The sequence below is a fragment of the Ochotona princeps genome, chromosome 23 (genome assembly GCF_030435755.1).
Source record: "Ochotona princeps isolate mOchPri1 chromosome 23, mOchPri1.hap1, whole genome shotgun sequence".
Taxonomy (NCBI): Eukaryota; Metazoa; Chordata; class Mammalia; order Lagomorpha; family Ochotonidae; genus Ochotona; species Ochotona princeps.
The window spans coordinates 19120116-19143375 of record NC_080854.1 but is presented as its reverse complement, the minus strand read 5'-3'; the positions used below and the strand labels follow the sequence as shown (position 1 = coordinate 19143375).

At 37.9% G+C, this 23260-nt stretch overlaps 1 long non-coding RNA gene across 1 annotated transcript in view; it reads right to left on the bottom strand.

The window, feature by feature from the left end:
* Positions 1 to 21765, bottom strand: part of LOC131483100 (uncharacterized) — a 402453-nt gene extending 380688 nt beyond the window's left edge. Inside the window, exon 1 of the long non-coding RNA XR_009247513.1 lies at positions 21677 to 21765. This is a non-coding gene — a long non-coding RNA (uncharacterized LOC131483100). The remainder of the gene's footprint in view (positions 1 to 21676) is intronic.
* Between the last annotated feature and the right edge of the window lie 1495 nt (positions 21766 to 23260).

The window sequence follows — 23260 nt, the reverse complement described above, 5'->3', positions numbered from 1 at the left end:
ATAAGAATTCACTTAAAAGGCCACTATAAAAAGCCAAACATGGCTTTAGAGCACACTTTCACTTGGAGATAGGCCACTCTGTTTTGCAGAATAATTCAGTACTTAAACTTTGAGAAACGTGGGATAGAATATCAAAAAATCAGAATGAAGACTGTTCAAAGGCTAGTAATGGAGAGCATGAGTGAAGGCAGAAACAACTGAAAAGTACGCGTGGGAAATAGCCTCAAGTAGCCACCCAGGCTGTTATGCGGTGGCAATAAGATAGATGTAATAAAGGGACAAGAGAATGTGGGACTTGAAACTGAAAGAGAAAAAGTGGGAAGTATTCTTCTGTCCAAATACTGCTGGAAAACCAACAAGAAGAAGGAGGACATGGGCGAGATGGCTATTTGAGGCAGTAGTTATATAGCCACTTGAAGTATTCACACTCCATATCAGCACGCCTGGTTTCATGTCCCACCTCCTCTACTTCAAAATCAGTAAGGCAGTAAATGATTAGCCAGATGTTTGGTTCATGGCAACCATAAGCATATCTCTGATTGATTCCTGGCTCTAGCCTGGCCCAGCCTTGGCTGCAGTGGGCATTTGAGAAGTTGACTAGCAGATGAAAGATCTCTTTCCATCTATCTGTCTTTCATATAAAATGGAGAGAGAAAAAGGGAGGGGGTCCATTGCGTTTGGTAATATGCATATCATTAGCATATAAGTATATGGTGACATTTTTGCTGCTTGCTTTATTCCAAGTGTGCAATTATATTTTGTGTATTGTTTGTCAAGAAATTGTATCTCTTACATTTGATAATCAAATAAGTTGAAAATCCTAACTGAAGTCAATTTTACAACTGTTTTCTACAGTTTATTTTAGTAAGAGCTAAACTTCAGTTCTTTACAGGGGACAAATAAAGTCAGAAAACCTGAACTAGAAGAGAGAAAGATTTTTTTTTAAGATTACTTTTATTGCAAAATCAAATATACAGAAAGGAGAAGAGACGGGGAGAAGAGACAGAGAAGAAGATCTTCCATCTGATGCTTCACTCCCCAAGTGACCTCAATAGCCGGTGCTACACCAATCCAAAGCCAGGAGCCAGGAACTTTCCTCCAGGTCTCCCACGTGCGTGCAGGGTCCCAAGGCTTTGGGCCGTCCTCAACTGCCTTCCCAGGCCACAGGCAGGGAGCTGGATGGGAATGGGGCCGCCGGGACTAGAACCGGCACCCACATGGGATCCTGGCATTTTCAATGCAAGGACTTTGGCCTCTAGGCCACCGAACCAGGCCCAAAAAAGAGAAAGATTCAATTTACTTAAATAATATTGAAAAATAAATCAATAATATACATCTAGTTTTTTATCTCGAAAACTGTACTTTAGACTTTCAAATTTCTGGGCCTGGCGGCATGGCCTAGCGGCTAAAGTCCTCGCCTTGAACGCCCCGGGATCCCATATGGGCGCCGGTTCTAATCCCGGCAGCTCCACTTCCCATCCAGCTCCCTGCTTGTGGCCTGGGAAAACAGTGCTTTGGGACCCTGCGCCCGCGTGGGAGACCCGGAAGAGGTTCCAGGTTCCCGGCTTCGGATCGGTGCGCATCGCCTGTTGCGGCTCACTTGGGGAGTGAATCATCGGACAGAAGATCTTCCTCTCTGTCTCTCCAACTCTCTGTATATCTGACTTTGTAATAAAATAAATAAATCTTTTAAAAAAAAAGACTTTCAAATTTCTTTGCACTGAATTGATACAAATGATAATTTTCAGAAAAATTAAAGCTGGAAAGATATTTAGAAAAATTTGACTTTTGAGATCTGTCAGTTTTTTAAAAGCAGAGTTAGTGATGCAATGTTATTGCAATCATATAGTATTTATTAAACGCTAAAATGATTATAGACTGCAGAGTGCTAAATGAGGTGAGAAATCGTATAGGTAATATACATGGGCTTTCTTTTAGGGCACTGAAACCCTCTGAATAAAACTATAGTGGTAGATACTGACAGTACGCATTTCTCAGAAACTCAGAACTTTGTAGTAAAAGCAGTGAACATCTACATACCCAGAGACTTTAAAAATTATGTAGAAGATTCAAAGATCCCAGGAAGGAATACAGATTCAGACAAGGTAAATTGGGGAAGGAGAAGAGTTAATGTAAGAAAATTTATCAGGGACCAGCACTGTTGCATACTGTGGAAAATGGTGCCAGCATCCTAAATTAGCACCAGTTCACATCCTGCTGTTCCACTTCTAATCCAGATCCATTTAATGTGCCTAGGTCAGCAGTAGAAGACAGTCCAATTGCTTGGGCCCCTTGCTTCCTGGCTCCTGGTTTCAGGCCAGACTGGCTCTGGCCATTGCAGCCATTTGGGGAGCGAATCAGCAGATGGAAGGCCTCATTCTCTCTGTCTCTAACTCTCAAGAATTTGGCTTATCAAATACATAGACTTTTTAAAAATTAACAAATAAAATATTACATAAGATAGAATCAAAAGAAACTGTTTCTAGGCACTGTACTATAATTGATTATTTCTTATTTCCCATACATTGTGATGCTAATTCACATTTCTTTTTTTTTTAAAGATTTATTATTATTATTGGAAAGTCGGATATACAGAGAGGAGGAGAGACAGAGAGGAAGATCTTCCATCCGACGTTTCACTCCCCAAGAGAGCCGCAACGGGTCGGTACGCGCCGATCCGATGTCAGGAACCAGGAACCTCTTCTGGGTCTCCCACACGGGTACAGGGTCCCAAAGCTTTGGGTCGTCCTCGACTGCTTTCCCAGGCCACAAGCAGGGAGCTGGATGGGAAGTGGAGCTGCCGGGATTAGAACCGGTGCCCATATGGGATCCCGGGGCATTCAAGGCGAGGACTTTAGCCGCTAGGCCACGCAGCCGGGCCCGCTAATTCACATTTCTATGTAGAACTTCAGCATAAATCAATAGCTAGTAGGAGCAGGTTTCTCAGTGTTAGAGTGATAAGTGACTGAAGACAAGGGAAGAAGGATACAAGATCCATCTGGCAATTGACTAGAGCTGGAGCTGTCAGTGTGATCTCATGGTTAATTTAACACAGGTGCATGCGGTTACATTTGAAAACACAGACGTGTCTGATACACAGATCATATGCACATATGCATTTTCTGGATCTTTAGCTGTTAGAAGTAAAAATATCCTCTTAGTGTTGAGCTTATCTAGTATCCTAATATTGGATACTAGATCACTCACCAATGAAAGAAATCAGGAATCCTGAGATAGGGTGAGAGGTGGGAAAGGTTGATTCCAGAAACATACAAGATAAACATGCAGCATCTAATAGTAAGGAAGTACTTAAAAGAAAAAAAAAACAGTTGTGCATTGAGGAATGTATCAGAGACACACAGAACACAGCAAACAATTGAAAGAGCTCTCAATGGCCAGTTCTGGAACATTTTAATTATTTATTTAGAGTATAAATAAATCATTAGATTGCAACACAAAGTATAAAGAAATAAATATAAATAAATATCCAGGTGTCCCTACTGATACAAATAAAGTATTGAACAGTAAACAAAGGAGAGGAGACAAATCTATCATGAAGAATTCCAAACAAGTTTTGTAGATACTTCACATTCAAGGATGAGGATATGACTCCTCCATGAATAAGTGGGGGCCACATACAGAACTTCCTCACCAAGAAGACATTCATGTAATTACTGGTGTATTTAATTCCTTTAAGGAATAAAGTCTTCCAAATCGTATGTTGTTCTATTGGAGCACTTGAAATAATATTCGAAAGTCTTCTAAAAGGAACTCAGATATTTGTTCACAAAAGACAAAAATATCTAATAATAATGTTTTTATTGAAGGAATGTTTCAAAAAAAACCCTGTGAAATAAAAAGAATGAACAAAGAAGAAGGAGAATGAATAGCAACAGTAAGCAACCTCTGTCTGGCAACCTTGTCCAAAGTCAGTCCTAAGTTTCAATCATTCATTTAATTGTTTCATCCGAAATTGCAATGTATTGGTTTCCCAGGTGACATGTTAGAAGGACAATATGGTGCTTGTGCCTTTGTACAAGGGGATTTCAAAAGCTGTGCAGGAAATGGTATTGAAAGATGTTTATTTTGGTGTAAAAAAAAAATTTGAAATCTATGCACATGAAAGTTCTTCAAAAAGTTCACAGGAAGTGAAAATAATGAAAAAAGAAACTGGACCTCAAAATTTTCACCAAATAAATTCCATTTTTTGGATGACGCTGCTTCATGTTGGCTATGTGTTAAGGATTGCAAATACCTGATTACCAAATGCCTCTCATTTACTCAAGGAAATTCAAGTGCCTCACTCAGCAGTGGCAAAAACCATTACTTCATTACGACTCAGCTCATTCTGCCCATTCTCTCCCTCTCTCACAATGCACATCTTCAGCCTCTAAGCTTCCCACAACATAGGAGGAGTGTGCAATTACATTTGTTTTTAGGCTGACTCATTTCTGATGGCTACGATCAGTATTTAAGCTAATTAGGAAGATTCTTTTGATGTCTTTTATTTCATTCACAATTAGTGTCCTCTTATATACATATTTTCAAATAAACTCCCAGCTAGTTGTGGGAGGAGAAGAAATCATGCTACTATCCTTCCTTTCTATCTGGTTTCGGGAATTGCTCACCTGTAGCTGTTTCACTCTTAAAGGGAACATAACATGGAGGATATTTAGGTATAGCAGTTCTGTTAAACTGATCTGCCTTGAATAATGGGATTCTGAACCCAGGCTCAATCTGGTTCAGAAACAGGCCAAAAAGTCTTAGGATATTCTCTCTCTTTTGAGTTAAGTCTATATTTCCAGCAAGTTTTGTTCAAATGCAAATTAAATTTCTAAACTCTAGCACCTTAGCACTGATGGAATTAGTAAGTCAGCTTGAGAGAGCAGGACCCCATTGGGTTTTTTTCTGCCAAGAACCATTTGGATATTTATAACATTCATGGGTCATAATTGCAATTTTAAAAATTATAAATTTAAAAAGTAGCTTGCTATAGATTTACTGAATTTCAAATCTCACCAGTATACAACAACTTTGGTAAGATTAGATCAAATGATTTCTTGGGCTTTATACAGACTTCAGGCAGGACTTTTAGCAACTGAGTGGAAGGGACACAAAGATGGTTAAAATTAGATGGGATATAACAATTAGAGATTCTACCGGAAAAGTATAAGGTAGGGGGCTCTACAAAGACAGCAAGAAGCATGGGGGAGCTTTAGGAAAATCTGAAAATTTGCTGAGCTTTCCCCCCCACAAAAAATTCTAGGGGTTATAACAAAAAATTCTAGGGGTTATAACAAATGAAATTTTAAAAATCACTGACTTTTTAAAGTCTAATGGGTAAGATGTTGATTAACACCATGTATCACATGAGTCCCTGGGCTGAGCTGCCAGCCATGGTTCCTGAATCCAGCTTTCTGTTAATGGAGAGAAAACCTGGAACGCAACAGTAATGTTCCAAGTAACTGGGTTCTTCCTTGCTCATGCGAGACCTGAACTGAATGGCTTCCAGGCTTCAGCCTGGCCCAGTTCAAACTGTTGTAAGCATTTGGAGAGTGAATTGGTAGATGAAGTTTTCTGTCTGTCTCTCTCTTCCAATGCCTTGCCAAACAACAACACCCATACAAACAAACAAAAACAGTCTATCCTTCCACTGCTCCATAAACAACAGAATTCAGACGGATAACAGCCTTCAGCTAAGTATTTTGCTTCAACAGTCAGAAATCAACATTAGGGCCTGTCACTGTCAGCTTGGAAAAGGAGACGAGTGTGGTTTTGAGCCTTCCAAAAAAACATTAGTCAGATACTTCTACAACAAAATTGTTTCTCAACAAGTGTCAATTTATGATTGACATACCAGCCATATTACTGAATTATCTAAACTCATTATCTTCACCCATCTTTGTAGGCGCAGAGATAATGCTAAAGGTTAAGAGGTTAAGTCAAAATATAAAATATGTAAAAAGGCTTAGAATTCCTAGCAACAATAAGACAGCTTCTCTAAAGACCACCTATTTATTCCAAGAATGTATTCAAACACAACTACATGCTCTGTGTAGAAAACATACCAAGGTCACTTTGATTGCATTCAGCAAGACCAATATGCAGTAACTCCCTTCACCATTTCTAAATTTCCCTCCCCCTTGCCCAACAACTACCAGAAGCAAGGGAGAAGTAAGTCTCTCTGGGTCACTGACAAACATTAACGAACACTCCAAATACCCAATCCTGTGCTTGATCATAGAATGATGGAATCCCAGGTGCCTACACCTTGAAAGTATCTAACTCTAAACTGTTTCATACACTTCCAAAGAATGAATCCTCTCTACAATATCTTGGGCATATTATGTTTATTGATGCTTGAAAATATTAACAGACAAAACTTCGATACCCTGTGAATTATATGTGAATTTCTCCTGGGAAGCTGTGAACATTAATCAACAAATGCATGTAAAGAACAAACCATGGTATTTGGTGTATGGTAACTGCTCACCAAAGTTAGTTATTTACAAATAAAACTAATTACTGATTAATTGTTAATAGTACTGGTGTCAAACTTTCAACCCCTGTTTTATTTGATTGATAACTTCAAGATATGAAAAATATGCAAGGGGCAAAAACTGCCTGGTACACCTCAGTCTATACAAAGAATATGCAGGAGTATAAGATAATGAGTGTAAGTGATCATCCTCACACATCCTTAAAAGACTCCCTAAGCTGCCACTGCAAATGATGTCCATTGAAAAAACTCAATGGGACTGTTTGTTGTGGTGTAGCTGGATGGGCCGCCACTTGTGATGCCAGCATCTCACATGGGTGCAGGTTAGAGTCCCAGGCAGGCTTCAAACATCTAAAATTAAAAGCCAAGTTTCAGTCGGACCTCAGATCCCAAGCATGTATGGTTTGTTCTCCAGTAATGTCAACAATAAACTCATAGACTGGGAATAGAATTTCAGGGTGGCTATTCAGCCACCTAAGTTTTAATTACTAATTTTTAAATTAAATTTATACCTGAACTCTGTCTCCCCCGGATGTGTTCATGTTTACAGACTGCCAATATAAAATGTGTGAGGTTACACATTGCCCCCTTCCTGATCATCTCATTCATAGTCTGTTTTGCTCATTTTTCCTTACTATGAAACTTTCTGAGTAAGACAAGAAACCAGTGAAAATTCTAGTATGTTATTCCTTGTTGGTATAAAATATACAAATATACAGAGTCTATCTATCTAGGTAGATAGATAAATAGATAGATAGATAGATAGATAGATACAGACATAGATATCTATATCTATATACATATATATATATACATCTAAGTTCCTAACTCAGAGAAGCACCTCTGCACAAGAAGGACACATACAGTGTAGTAATAGTAATGCCCCTGATGAGAAAAACCAGGTAATCGAATAAATTAAAATGGGAAGTGATTAAAAAAAAACACAATTAAAGCCTTTATTCTAGCCTTAAAGTCTCAAGAAGCAAATCTTGAAAAGCAAATATTCACATATGCTTTGCAAAGTGTTTCTAGATGAGTTAAATCTTGAATCATGTTCATATGTTGGACATTCAAAATATGTTATAAAGAAACATTGCACAATACTGATATAATATGAATAAATCTAGAATTTACTTTTGAATACAAGCATCTTGAATCAACTACTCCTTGAAATAGAAGTTCTTCTCATATATATTTTTCCCTACTATCTTCAAGGTCACCAGAGAAATCTCCAGAGATAAAAAACAAATCAGCAAGTAAGTGTATCCATGTCCTATTATCACTGTAACCAATTACCACAAATGTTGACTAAAAACACAAAATGGGGGCCCAGCAAAGTAGCTCAGCGGCTAAAGTCCTCACCTTGCACATGCCCCGGGATCCCATATGACTACCGGTTCTAATCCCGGCAGCCCCACTTCACATCCAGCTCCCTGCTTGTGGCCTGGGAAAGCAGTTGAGGACAGCCCAAACCTTGGGACCCTGCAACCACGTGGGAGACTGGGAAGAGACTCCGGGCTCTGGCTCCTGGCTTTGGCTCAGCTCAGCTCTGGCCATTGCAGCCGCTTGGGGAGTGAATCAGTAGATGGAAGAGCTTCCTCTCTGTCTGTCCTCTCATTCTCTGTATATTTGACTTTGCAATAAAAATAAATAATCTTAAAAAAAACAAAATTGCAATGATCTTATAATGTTTTAGTTCTGCTTGGGCTAAAAATCACAATGTCAGCAGGTTACATTCCCTGCTGGAGACCCTAAGAGAAGAATGCAACAGTTGAGGACTCTGTATGTCTGTCTTACTGCCTGACTCTCAAAACAATAATAATAATAAAAAAATTTTGCGACAAAATAGATATCTTTCAATTCCATTTTCAATACTAAGAACCTGGAAACCTAACTGATTTTCTGCTATGCATTGAACTAAAATATCCTTGCACTCAAGGAAGTTACTACTTAATGAGCAGGCATGACAAAGATGTAACATAAATAACCAAATATAACAACACCGATTTCTAGATTCCACAGATAGGCTGGACTAAAATGCAAGGAAAGATTCTCATTTTGTCTCATTTGTCTACAGTAGCCTGAGTCTAAAAGTTAGCTGCTTCTCATTGGTAACACCACAGAAACCAGACCCAAAGTGTCATTCACAAAACCTTCTCCAAAACTGTAATCACACAATTGGGCTAAACTATATTTCATTAATCTTTCGATTATTATTGCCTCAAACATCTAAGTTTTTTTCTAAGAAATAACTAAAAAAGATAGCCAATTTATCTTCCTAGCCTTATGCTAAAGGAGTATCCAGTGTACAAAACTCAAAGATACTCACAGCAGTTCATGGTATCTCAGTTCAATAATCAAGCATCATTCAAAACATAAATATTACATTGAGCTACACTTAAAACTTGTAGAGGATTATCTTCTTTCCCATGGAGTTCCTGCCAAATTGGAATCAGTAAATCTAGCTCTGTTTATTCTTCTTTCAAGTATTTTGGCAGTCATCACAGCATATATTCAAAGCACTTAGGAAACTGACAATATTTGGATGTCAACAGCATAGAAAAGGAGTAAAACCTTGCAGTGATTGTCAAATGAAATTCAACTTTATACTATCAGATGTGACAATTTCTCTCAATGTGGTAATACAGCATTATGTAAATGTCAGGTAAAAATTAAATACTTGTCTGCTAAATGTACTGCTACAATATAATTAAACCCAGTTTTTGCTAGTCCACATTTTTCCTTACACCTGCAAAAATGTCCTGGGTTAGCAGTCTCCCATCATTGTAATTTTTTTAACAGGCTGAGGCTGCTTGTTTTATTAGTAACACATATAGACTCTATGAAATAAAAGCTTAGCAATATTTATCTACAACTCCCAACTAGAAATACAAAAGTAAGCAAGCATATTAGCTGACTACTATCTAATGACAGATTGATATTATATCAAATGATGAGCTCTATTAAATAAAAAGAAATACCATATCACCTCTTTGCTCAAAAATTTATCAACACTCCTACACCAGTCAAAAGAGAAGCAAAGATTTGTCAAAAAGGCCGAGTTGTTAAACAAAATAAGTTATTCTCTAATCACTGAAAAACTCTTGCCTTTGGAAAACATTTATTTGGGTCCATTTGGCTAAAGTGAGATTTCAACACATACCAAAAAAACTGCACTCAAGAAGTAGAAAGGAGGTTGCTGAGTTTGAGTCACAGCTCCACTTTAATCCAAGCTTCCTATTACTGTACACCCCAGAAGGTTGCTGCCAGGGCTCAGGTACTTAGGTCCCTGATATACTCATGGGAGATGAAGACTTAGTTCCTGGCTCCCAGCTTCAGCTCAGCCCAATCCTAGCTGTTGCAACTATTTGCAGACTAAATCAATGGATGGGAGATTTTCATATTCTCTCTCTCGCTCTCTTGCTCTCTCTCTCTCTCACACTCTCTCTCCTTCCTTCTCTCTCTCCCACCTTCAAACTCTCCTTCTCTCTCTTGCAAATAAATTAATGAATTAATTTAAACCAACTATTAATTATGAGCCGCTATGTGTAAAACACTGTTCTTGGACATAGGAATACTTAGCTAGGTACTTAGCTAAGGAGTATGGACCAAAAAATAAGAGTAAATGGTCCCAGTATGGTAGACTAGTGGATAAAGTTCTCGTCTTGCATGTGCCAGGATCTTATATGGGTGCCAGTTAGTATATCTGCTGCTCCACTTCCCTTCCAACTCCCTGTTTATTGCCTGGGAAAGCAGTTGAGGACAGCCCAAAGCCTTGGGACCTTGCACCCTCCTGGGAGACCCGGAAGAAGCTCCCAGTTTGGGAATGGTCCAGCTCCGGCCATTGTGGACAGAAGATGTTTCTCTCTGTCTCTCCTTCTCTCTGTAATTCTGACTTTCCAATTAAAACAAGTCAATCTTTAAAAAAAAAAAAGAGTAATCAAGATTCCAAATATCAAGCAATGGTTCACAATTTAGTGCTTGGGAGTAGCTGAAATGACTGGTGAAGAACAGAGGAAAAGAAGTGACATATCCCAAGACTAATATTCAGCCAACAAGATTTGTAGAAGACAGAGAAATGGTTTCTAGACATTTTGTTAAGAAGAAGGAGGAGGAGGGCAAGGAGGAAGGAAATCAATACAAATTTGAAGTCAAAGTACCAATGCAAAGCATTAAGAGAAGATGAAAAAGTATTTTAAGACAGTGAAAGTAGACAGCAAACACAAAATAAAATTAAGTTGAAAGGAATGAAGCAAAGAAAAACCCAGAAAAGAAACTTCTAACGAAGGTGAAACTTCTGAGAAGAAACCTGATGAATTTGAAAGTTCCAGTCTCATCTGACTGTGTTTATCAAAAGAAAAAGATTCATGAACTTGGGATTGTTTCCCTTCAGATTCCAATCAATAATAACTTCCTTTTCACAATGAGACTTTAAACAATTAGGGAAACGTTTTGGTTTCCAGCTAATGGATTTGATAGTGGTTGCCATTTCAGGGAAAGCACTTCTTGTAATTGTAGGCATGCCAAAGGTGAAGAGAGGGAGCTGAGGAAGTACAAACTATTCTAAGGGCCTTCGCAGCTGGCTTTCAGTCACTGAGAAAATGAGCCCTGAATGACTGGGGCCTAAGAACTGTTATCTCAACACTCTTGAGCACTGAAGAGCTAGTGGTTCTATTTACTGTACTGATGCCAGGCATTCCTGAGAAACGTGAGCAGTCCTTAAGAAAATATACATTGTAGAGGAGGTTCACATCCTGAAATACCGATGTTCTAATTAATAGCATGTTCAGACCTCCCACATTTTTTCTTCCTGCTCATCGTTCTAGGACCCTTAGATTTTTCTTATTCCTCAGCTCTTCTTCACAGTAAAGTACATTTCAGAAAGGACAAAAACTCTGGGTCATCGAGGTTTTGGCCACAATATCCTGAGCACTATCACTAATCAGTTATTTGGTGATGTGGTTTCCCAGTATCCACGTTTATCTATGGCTTCCATCATTGTTATTTTATTTTAAATATATACTATTTATTTTAAATATATACTAATATATGCCAGGCATCTGGCATAGGAATTAACAGGCCAGTGGGATTCCTACATACCATAGTACATAGGTTTGAGTCCTGGCTCACTCCTTAATCCAGTTTCCAGCTAGTGTATAACTTGGGCGGGGGAGGATATCAGGTGATAGCAAACGTAACTAAGTTCATGCCACCTATGTGCAAGAACAGGGTTGGATTTCTACATTTTAGCTTGAACTGACTCTAGTCCTGGATATCGTAGGCATCTGAGGACTGATCTGCTCTCTGTCTCTCTGCCTCTCAAACAAATACATTTTTAAAAGTTTATTAAACATAGTGAAATACGTCCTTGCTTTATGTAGGCATTGATATTTCAACTCATCTGCAAATTCCAGTGTGTTAAAATTTGTTGCAGATACTACCCTTAACATAATGGAGGTTGCTGATAGCTAAGCCTGGATAACTTTATGGACTAAAGACAATTGGCATGGGACTAGTAAGACACATTTCTGCAATATACATTTGCTAAGTTAATTTGCATAGTTTCTTAATATGACATAAAATGTCTTCTCTATTGGGTTAGGCCATTGCTGTGAGACTAGGTTCTCCTTATAATTATAATATAGAAGCTGTTATAGTGGGAATTGAAACTTTTTTTTATTGTAAAGGCAGATATACAGAGAGGAGAAGAGACAAAGAGGAAAGCCTTCCATCCATTGATTCACTCCCCAAGTGGCCACAATGGCTGGAGCTGTGCCGATCCAAAGCCAGAAGCCCGGAGCCTCTTCTGGGTCTCCCACACAGGTACAGGTCCCAAGTGTTTGGGCTGTCCTCAACTGCTTTCCCAGGCCACAAGCAGGGAACTGGATAGGAAGCAGGGCTGCCAGGATTAGAACTGGCACCCATATGGGATCCTGGCGTGTAAAAGGAAAGGACTTTAGCCGCTAAGCTACTATGCCTGGCCCAAGAATTGAAAATTATTAAAGGCAAACTATAGTTCACAATCCTGCTTTTCAGTTTTCTCTTACTATACGTAAGACTCGGCAATGTAAAGAAAATATGTTGAATCATTGATAGTTGTCAAAGCCAGGATGGAGGAACTGGCATCTGATAAGGGTCTTCTTGCTGCATCAGAGCATACCAGAGGACATGACATACTGAAACTAAGCAAGCTTGTTAGTTCAGTTCTCTCTTCCTATTCTTACAAAGTACAGCCCACCATCAAGTCTTCCTCTACTCCTACTTACTTGTTATAGCCATATCACAGAATACCATTAACATGTGACTTTAGGAATTTAGCCATAACATGGATTTTGGAGAGAACCAACATCCAGAACATAGCAAATCCCTGCCAGCATGCTGTATAAAACAGGAATAATTCTATCTGAAAATAGCAAAAAACTTGATTAATGGGCTTAAACCACAAGGATACTAACAAAAGGCCTGGAGAGCAGCCAAACCAAGTTTAACTCAATGGCCCGCCAATGTCATAAAGGACACATACTCTGAAATTTTCTATTTAGCTATCCTTGATGTGTATTTGATGTTTTTCCCTGAGATCAAAGATAGCTACCATAGTTCCAGTCCAATTCTGCCAGCATGTTACTTTCACTTCCTTTTGCTGTAAAAGATCACACACCCATCCCAGACAAGTCACTGGCAAGGAACAGGATGGCCATAATTGTTTTATACCAAATGTGACTTATACCAAGAAGCTCAGTGCACTGACATGGGAGGCAGCTAAACCTACAATGTCTGCCACAGGTAGGTGGCAGAGCCTTCTGAAACCAACCACATAGCGGAGTTTCCACTATGTAATTAAAAGGCCACACTGTGGTCCTTGCAGGCCAGAATTGAAGCTGATAAGAAGATAATTAACTTTGCAATTTGCATGCTCCTGAGTCTATCTGCAAGTTAACCAAGCCCTTCCTTGGATGGAGCAGCATCACTTGTAATGTCCTTTAGAAAGAGCTGTCACTATTATCTGCTGCTAGGATTGGGCAAGGATGAGAGGAATGGAGAGGGGAGTAATTTCATTCTCTTTTGGGAACTATGAGAAACTGTGAAGCCTTAGGTCTAAAACTTGCACAGAGAACCTGAAATTATACTGTTTTTTTCTGTTGACAGCCAATGAGTACTATCCAGCTCTCATTTTAGCAAGTCCAATGCCCTGAGTTTCTACTGTGTGCTCTCCATCTCATTAAGTCAGCTCTGGGAAGAACATAAGAAATTGAAATGAAGGTCAGAACACTAGCCCCACTACTGGAGCCAAGCATTGACATACTCCTCCACTATCAAATCACCTTCATAACATGGCTCCTTTGAAATACACAGCAAGGTTCTCTGATATCTATATCAAGCTGTGCATACTGTAACCTAATCAAAAAATGCTTTGAGGTATCAACCTACCAACTCACTCAATCAAGAAACAGATTTTCAGAGTTTAATGAGCATTACCAAGGGGAAAAAATAAAACACAAATTGAAGGTATAGTAATCATCAAAGATTTTGTGGAAACAATACTATATCTGAGCATGACTGCCATTACTACCATCAGTCATACTATTAAAAGCCCTAGACACCTACCTGACTTAGGACTTCTAAGGACAATGCAGTGACGGAGAAAAACTAGGTCATTCACTGAACCATCAGGAAAATTGTTTAAACTTGATGAGCCTCAGTTTTCTTATTTACAAAATTATAACAAGAAGCTGTGCAACAAGGTTTCAACGTAATCAAGTCAAATGAAATAAGCACTGAGACTGACCAATCAGCTAATCTTTTAGGAACATTGTATGTACATAGGGCATTAAATAACATACGGATATATGGGTGTTGACACTCTAAGAAAACAACCTTCATGACACATTTTAATGCCAACTTGTTTTTTTCAGTGCAGCTGTTTTAATCTAGATACTAGCATTATATCCCAAGTATTTGTTAACCGCAAATTAAGGATATTTCATAATTTAGATTAAGTGAAGCATGAGAATCACATAAAGTCCAATATAAGCCAAATTTTAATACTAATTCTGATATTCAAATTAAATCTTTGACATAGCACGTTTAATTGAAACAGAAATTCAAATGTGAAACATTTTGGCCTGTTATTTTATCTTTTTGGACTACACCAGCTGGGAAAATAATCAAGGAACTGTGGAACAAACCTGAACAAGTTCCCCTATTCATTTTCTATGACTCTTATTCCCTAATATTCCATCTATATTTCAGTTTCTGCATCTGTAACACACACACACACACACACGCACACACACACACACACACACACACACACACACACACATACAACATCTCAGCTAATGAGCAATGGGCCAGGAAGCCTAAATCTTACTTTGTAAATTCCAAGGATCATTACAAAGACTTGAGTGCCAAAGCTCACTGCCTCTCTGACGTTAAAGCTCCCATGTTCACACTTGCCTGTGCAAGCAGTCTGCTCTCATTTTAAGCTCTTTCCACGTGGGTGTTCATCTACAGGAGAAAGGCCAATGAGGGAGGAAAAAAAAATCTCCTGGTCTGGGAAGCTAGAAGTTACGACTCTGAGTGCCATCACTGTTGAACATTCTATCTCGTTTATGTCCTGGTTTGTAATTAGCATAGCATTTTCTTCCCTTAATGCTCACAATGACATCTTTTCTGTATACCATTATTATTTTTTTTTTACCTGCAAAGCTAGAACTGGTTCTTAACTGTTCCACTCAGAACCAAACTTCTACTTTCTTCAACTTCTTTAAGCTAGAATTTAGACTTCATTTTTTTTCTTCATTTGCTGATTTTAGTTGTTATTAAAGCCATGAGTTCTCTGGTAAAGCTCATTTTTGTCATCTTGACTCCTAAATTGTACCTGTGAGGTACATAGTCCATACAAGCCTGTTTTTTTTTTAATCTCAGATATGCACCTTTTGAGAGGAGATGTGTGCACAAATCTTCAGTGAATTGAAGAAAATGAATTTGAGAGAATGTTATATACATTTTCTTTAGACTCCTGACATTTTATTTTTATAAAGAGCAGAACAGTTTAACTATTTTTTAGAGCACTTCCCCCTTCCTTTCTTCCTGTTACACCCACTCAAATATCTCTGCTGCATGTTAGCGCAAACCCCACAATTAAGAGACATGTTTTCAGAGCACTGGAGATAGCATTAAATCATACACAAGACAACTGATTCACTCCATGTTGAATACTGAGTTAAGGACAATTCTGTGGCTCCAGAGAGTCACACGCTACAAGTTCTTATTTTTCCAATGAAATGTGATGTGGGGAAAATGAAATCTTTTTTTTTTTTTTGCACTTTTTGGAAAAAACAAATTTGCCGAAAGAGTGAATGTCTTTATCTACTTAAAGATAATGGTGTTTAAGATGCCCATAAAGTGAAAAACACAGCAGAACTCTGAACTCAGACCCATTTTTCCAAATTCCTGCCTCTGAGGAGCCTTTTCAGGTCATTCCACGAATCCACATCAAGTACCTATTAAGTGACAGGATAAGAATTGCAAATAAAAAAAAAATAGTTATGGGGCAGTGCTATGGCCTAGAGATTAAAGTTCTCACTTTGCACGCACCAGGATCCCATATGGGTGCCGGTTCTAATCCTGGCAGCCCTGCTTCCTATCCAGCTCCCTGCTTGTGGCCTGGGAAAGTAGTTGAGGACAGCCCAAAGCCTTGGGACCATGCACCCGTGTGGGAGACTGGGAAGAAGCACCAGGCTCCTGGCTACTGGCTCCTGGCTCCTGGCTTCGGATCAGTGCAGCTCTTGCTGTTGCAGTCACCTGGGGAGTGAATCGATGGATGGAAGGCCTTCCACTTTGTCTCTTCTCCTCTCTGTATATCTGGCTTTACAATAAAAATAAATAAATCTTTAAGAATAAATAAGACAATCCTGTCTTTTATGAGTTTCCAATTAGAGCTGAGAATTAAAATACCATGTGCTGATAAGCAAAACAGATATCTACAAAATGTTCAGAGCTCTTGTGAAAAGCAAAATCAATATTCCTTGGTGAAGTTACGGAATACTTCCCAGAGGCAGCTGCACATTACTGAGAATAGAGAAACTCTCCAAAATTCTGGCAAGATAGTCTTATTTCTCTCTTCCAGTTCTCTCAGAATAATTTCAAAGAGCAATCCGACAGCATATTTTTTTTAGGATGAATCATGAGAGCACCAGGCAAATGCATCTCTAATCTCATCGCTAAGGAAAGCAATTAACTAGCAATTTTCCTTTATTATTACACTCATGCACATAATTAAATATTCTCAACATACTTATTTCATGGTTTTTTTATGGAGAATAACACTGCATTACCTTATATTAATGATAATATAACTGGTCACCAGTTTCACATGCTTTCATGTGTTCTTTGTAAAAATTACTATAACACCCAAACTGAATTTCAGACTGTACAAAGTGTTTTCACCTAAAACATCCCTTTTTGACTTTATTTCACTTTTGGAAAATAAAATTGTGGCCTTAGATCCCTTTGGTTTTTGAGGAAAGTAATAAAGTTTATACACATATATTTAAAATCCACTTGTCCCTGAAAAAATTTACTTTTTGCTTTACATTTTGCTTTTTTTTTAGTCACTGTGTTAACTTTTTCATATTCCTATCACACATAATTAGGTATAAATTTTATGTATTATTTTCTATATGTAGAAAGTGCCTATGTGTATATATAAACAGAAATGCATAGAGATATAAAAGATGCATGTAAGATGTATCCTTCTATAAGGACACTATCAGGAACTTTGTACATTGCCTTAAATCTCATTTCTTTACATTTTTAGAAGGTAGACATTGGACCTGGGGTTTAAGTTGCCAGAATCCTGTCATCAGAGTAGCTGAATTCAACACCTGGTTGGGGCTCCTGCGTCCAACTTCCTGCCAATCCAGGCTCAGGAAAGTAGTGGTGAAGACAGGAGAGACCTGACCGGCATTAGCGGCTCCAGTCTCACTTCGTGCCTGGCCCAATCTCACTCACTTCTAGCATTGGGGAGACAGCTTGCAAGTGAGAGTTCTCTGTGTGTGTGTGCACACGTGCGTGCATGTGTGTGCCTCTCAAACAAATTTTAAAAACAATACTCAAAATTACTTTTCCTCAAAGCTTTTTCATGAAATGTTCATGCATCAAGATAAAAATGTTTAATTCCAGATACGATTTATTCAGTATATATTATACGCAGTATCTAGAGTATCTACTCCAGTACTTTGCGTATGTGAGTTTAACCTAATTTTTCTAAAAATGAGTAAAAGTCCATTTAACCCCTTGACTTTCACAGTATACAGTTTTGGCCTGAGTTTGAACCCATGCCAAAGTGGCAGAACAGGCCTGGAGATGAATCAAACAGAGTTGATAATTATTCCCACCGTTTGAACCTTAGTAACTTCACATTTTATGTACAAATTTTCTTTGAAGGTTACAACTTGCTGCTTTTTCTGAAGTAAATTAAAACCACACCCAAGTATACTCAGTATTTCAAAATGTTACCGCATTCAAAATAATAATAATACCTCTATCATCATTAATATCCTATTTTTAATTTATTTTTATAGCTAGCATCCTAATTACACTCAGAAAACTTTACATGTTAAGTGGTGGGTTTAGGATAGAAATTCTTTAAAAGCCTAAAATCACTAGACAAACTTTTATTTGGGTCCCTGCCACCCAGTGAGAGAACTGGATGTGGTGCTGGCTCTGGGATTCAGCCGAGCTCAGATACTGATGTTGAGAACATTCGGAGAGTGAATCAATGGTCACAAGATCTCTCACTCTCTCTGACTTTAAAATAAGAAATAGGATAAAAGCAAACACAAATAAATAAATTCTGTATTTTAAAATTAATTAATTTATCTGAGCAGCAAAGTTCCAGAGATAGAAAGACAGAGGAAAAATATTTTCATTCTCTGGTTCACTAACCAAATAGCTGTAATACTGGGGCAAGACCGCATGGAAACCAGAAGTCTGGAACCCCCCACCAGGTCTTCTATGCGAGTACACAGAGTCAAGACTTGGGTCATCCTCTGCTAACTTCCCAGTCATATTATTAGGGAGTTAGTTCCAAGCAGAAAACCTAGGATTTACCCAGGCACTTATTTGGGTTGCTGGCATCATGGGCGTCAGCTTATTTTAAAACACCACAGTGTGAGCCCCATAATGTCTGTATTATAATGCCTTTTGATGAATGACATACCTGTATTTGAACTGCACGAAAGTCACAGACTTGTCCCAGATGACAGTCAGTGCTTTGTGGGACTGAAAAATCTTTGGCTCCCAGCTCATGAAAACACAGTTTCTTCTATGTTTTCAAATATAAAGGTGCCTCAAAATGTTTATGAAAATGGAATTAAATGCATGAGTTTATTTGGGGCAAATTTTTTCGCATTACATGGAAATTGTATATTTTTGAAAACTTATATATGATTTTATTTTTTTTCAACAAAACAAGCTCATACTTCTCATTCAGTTTCCTATGAAATTCTGAAGCACAGTTTTACATATCTGGCATACAAAATTACTACTGCAGCTACTGAGCCAGCGCTTATGGAAATATTACAAGACAGTTCACACTTCCTTTAAGCTGGGTTTTATCCCAAACTGACTGACTTTGTGCTAAGAATCTTCTGTTGGCATTTTTTGTGTATACAATTATCTTTACGTCAGTGAAGAATGACCAACCCCAGGCAAGTCATTTATCTGTGCAGCGGCTTAACAAAAGGTTGCATCATTCCTTAGGTACCTCATTATTCGGTGTTGCTATTTCCCCTGTATCATTACCATAAACCACCTAGTCATTTTCAGCTCTGCTGTCCATCTCCAGTTGCCTCGCTGGAACAGAAGAGTATGCGCACAATTGAGGACCTCTTTAGTAATGTCATGCAGAAGAGTAATCAACATTTCCAGAACATTTTATCTTAAGATAGGAGGTTGGCCTTTCCAAAGGTCTAATCCAAATGCTTCCATGATTTTTGAACAGTAGCAGGTCAACATGAACATTGAGAAAGATAACAAGATAATTTTCTCTCTGTGTCCCTGCCTACAGATATGCAATTGCTTTTTAAGGAAGAAAAAGCAAAAGGAAGATGACCAAACATTGGAAAATCTACCCCATATTACAAATCAGGAGACACAGAGACACTGATATTATTGGCAAGTAGCTTTGCATGAAGGAAGGCTCGTAGTTGTTTAACTCCTCCTGCTAAGGCCAATCATTTGAAAAATCCTTCATGATATCATTTACTGTCTTGTATTTATTGCCTATTTATACTTGTCGCCTACCCAAAATGTTTCTTTTTTCATCAAATATCTGCATCAGGATTTTTCAGGAGATGGGGTAATTGTTGGATTGTGGTTTATCAATTGGTATGAGTTTCCTCCATATATTTTTCTTTAAAAGTTTTGCAGATCTGAAGTTTTCCTGCACTTGAATGCAATAGGGATGGTCTTTATGGCAAAAAAAAAAAAAATGCTTTGGTTGTTTTCAGAGTAATAAAGCAATGGTTAAATGATGTTCTGCAAAGATAATTATGACTTTCATTTCTATCATGCAGTTTGTTTAGGCTTTTAAATCTTCCAGTTTGCAATTCCTTGCAGAATCATCCCCCGTAACACACCTCTGATCTCATTCCTCCATGGAAAACTTGTGTTGGCTTCCCACTGCCAGCTTCACAAAATCCAAACACTTGAAGTACAGTACTCAGAGTTTGTCTAAACTATAGTAATGCATTACTTCAGCAGAAACAAAAATTTCTGAGTACACACAGTAACAGTTAACATTCTGTGTGTGTGTGTGTGTGAGATAGGCCTCTACACACACACACACACACACACAAAGACCACATTCACTTACAAACATTCCCTTATAAGCACTATTTGATTTTATATATACTCTGAACTGAGAAACTTGTACCCAAAAATTATGAATTTGCCCAAATAATAAAATGAAAAATAAAGCTATAGATATAAAATGTAAGGCTCACCAATACAATAATCCTTCAAGTCATACAATAGACATGATCAAATACTATAACAATATATACCTAAAGCACTGATATAAGCATGGTGCATAGGATTATTCTACTCTTATCTGTAACAAATGTTAAGTTGTCCATTAGTAACAACCATAATTAGATCCTAAGAATTTTGAAATAGTTGAGCATTTTGGTCTTTTGAAGAATTCTGCTCAAAGAAAATACTTACATGAAATTTCTATTAGTGAAAAAATATTCAAATCCAATTTGTTTTCTTCAACATGTTCTAAAGTACGTATTTACTATCTTTTAAAAGCTGTAATGTTATTTCTCCAGATGGAAAATATTTTTTAAAAATAAGTTCTGCACTGTTGAAATTATTTGGACAATAAGATGCTGGACTCTATGCTTGGTATATGGTTGCAACGAAAGAATCTTGACTTAATTTGAACTGTAATACTGCAACTAGATGAAAGAATCCATCATGGGGGGAGGGCATGGGGAGGGGATGGGGGAGTCCCAGAACCTATGAAACTGTGCCACATAATGCAATGTAATTAATTAAAAAAAAAGAAAGAAAGAAAGAAAAAGGAAAAAAAATTAAGTTCTGCCCCAGCATTTTCCCATTTCACTGTCTTTCTTGGTTTGGTAAAACTGGTTGTAAGGTGAATAACGATAACTACAAAAATATTGTTCCATCCACGTAATATTTTCTGAACACTAGTCAAAGACAGATATTGTTTAGAAATTTATTTTTTCAAACTTTTCATTATAATAGTTTAAAAATTATTATGAGTCATCACAGATCATGTATGGAAATTTCAGTACAATCTATCTGAAGATCACCCTCAGTTGAACAAAACTGGCAAAGAAATTTAGAATTTTTTTTAATAAGGGTTAAGTAAAACAAGATTCAAAACAAATATACTTTCACCAGGATTCAAATTTGGGAGAGGGGGCAATCTAGCTCCAATGTCAAGGTTTTCTGCTCATCCATTCTTTCTCCTTGGCATCTCTTATGTGTCAATGAAAAGAAAGGAACCCAAAGATGAAACAAAAGTCAACACATTTACTTGGGGAAACTATTTGGTAACATCCTCTAAGCCCAAACTTATATGTACCTTATGACAAAAGTGAAAGTAAAACCAAGAACCAAAACTGAACTTACACATACCTTGTGACCCAGCAACAGCTCTCCCAGCACTACACAGTCTTACATACATCTATTCACCAAAGTTATGTCCTAGTCATAGAAGCACCATCTAAAAAAGTAAAAAAAAAAAAACACAAATATTCAAATGGCATTAAAATTGATAATTAATTAATACATATTTATATATTACTGAGACATGATAATGAAGAATCAGGAATGGTGTACAATATGATGACTGTCATCAACATAACGTTCAATGAAAAAGTCAGACACAAAAGAGGATAGTATATAAGACAATTAAATGACCAAAAGTACAGACAAAAGGAGTCAATGCTGTCAGATGTCAATGCTATGGTGATCCTTAGTGGTGAGAAGACTTGGGGACGAGAAGAGATCAGGAGGTGGGTGATTGCACACTGGTTCTGCTTCTTTGCTTTAAAAATGTCAGAACTAAAGAAAGGGAAACAGAAGGAGAGAGATCTGCCATCTGCTGTTTCACAGCCCAGATGGTGCCACAACCGGTGCTCCTGAAGCCAGGAGCTTCACTGGGTCTCCACGGGAGTGGCAGGGGCTGAAGCACGCACTGCACCACATCCTTCTGTTCTTCCAGTATCGTTAGCAGTGAAACGAGTCAGAAGCAGAACAACTGGGATGTGAATCGGTGTTCATGTGAGAGACTGGCATCAAAGTGGTAGCTTCAGCCACTACACTACAATGCCAGCACCATTGGTACTACCTGTTGATTAAAGTGCTATTTGCACAGATGTATGTAGCAACTGATAATTGACTTATTTTTACAATCGTGATGTGTGATTTTTCTGAAAATAAGTTTTATCTTGATAAGGTTTTTTGAAAAGGAATTTAGGAAATCAAAAGAACCACTCTACTGCCCCAACAGAAACACAAAGCTTTACAGATTTTGAGGTTTCCTGAAACATGATTCAAGTTACACTTTCTTAGACACAAATCAGCCAATATTTTTTCAGTTGAGATGGGGTTTTTGGTTTTATTTTTGTTGGGTATTTTTAGATAAAGACCATCAGAAAACTGGAAATGAAAGTAAGTTCATAAGGCAGAGCACAGTCTGTACCAACCACTTTGTTTACTGATCACCTTCAATGTAGTTCGCACTAAAGAAAGCTCTTGTAATATACCACTCCAGATTTTTTCCTAATCTGATGTAATTCTTATAGCTCAGGAAGCTGATGGAGAGTTAAACTTCACATACAATTTCAAAAGTTCAGTCTCTCTTCCTCTGGAAGTTTGTTGTGGCTTCATCACCATGAAAATATGTTTCTCCGCCCTCACCATTACTTCCCCAAAGTTGTTTTTCTCTAAGAAGTCAAATATGCAGAAAAAGCGTTTTTACCAGCTACTCTGCCATTGTGACATTGCTGTAAATTACACTTGCCAAGACTGAGACATGAACACATTGTGATAATAACAGCTGGACTCTTGGAAAATGTTAGCAAATGACCATGCTGAAACTTTAAATCTGGACTTTTCTTTGGATTCCAAATAGCATACTTCTGGGATCATGTTCTCTTTCTTCAGGAGGGAAATATACAAGCAGTTTATTCAGGAAGTTCCACAAGACAAGATAAA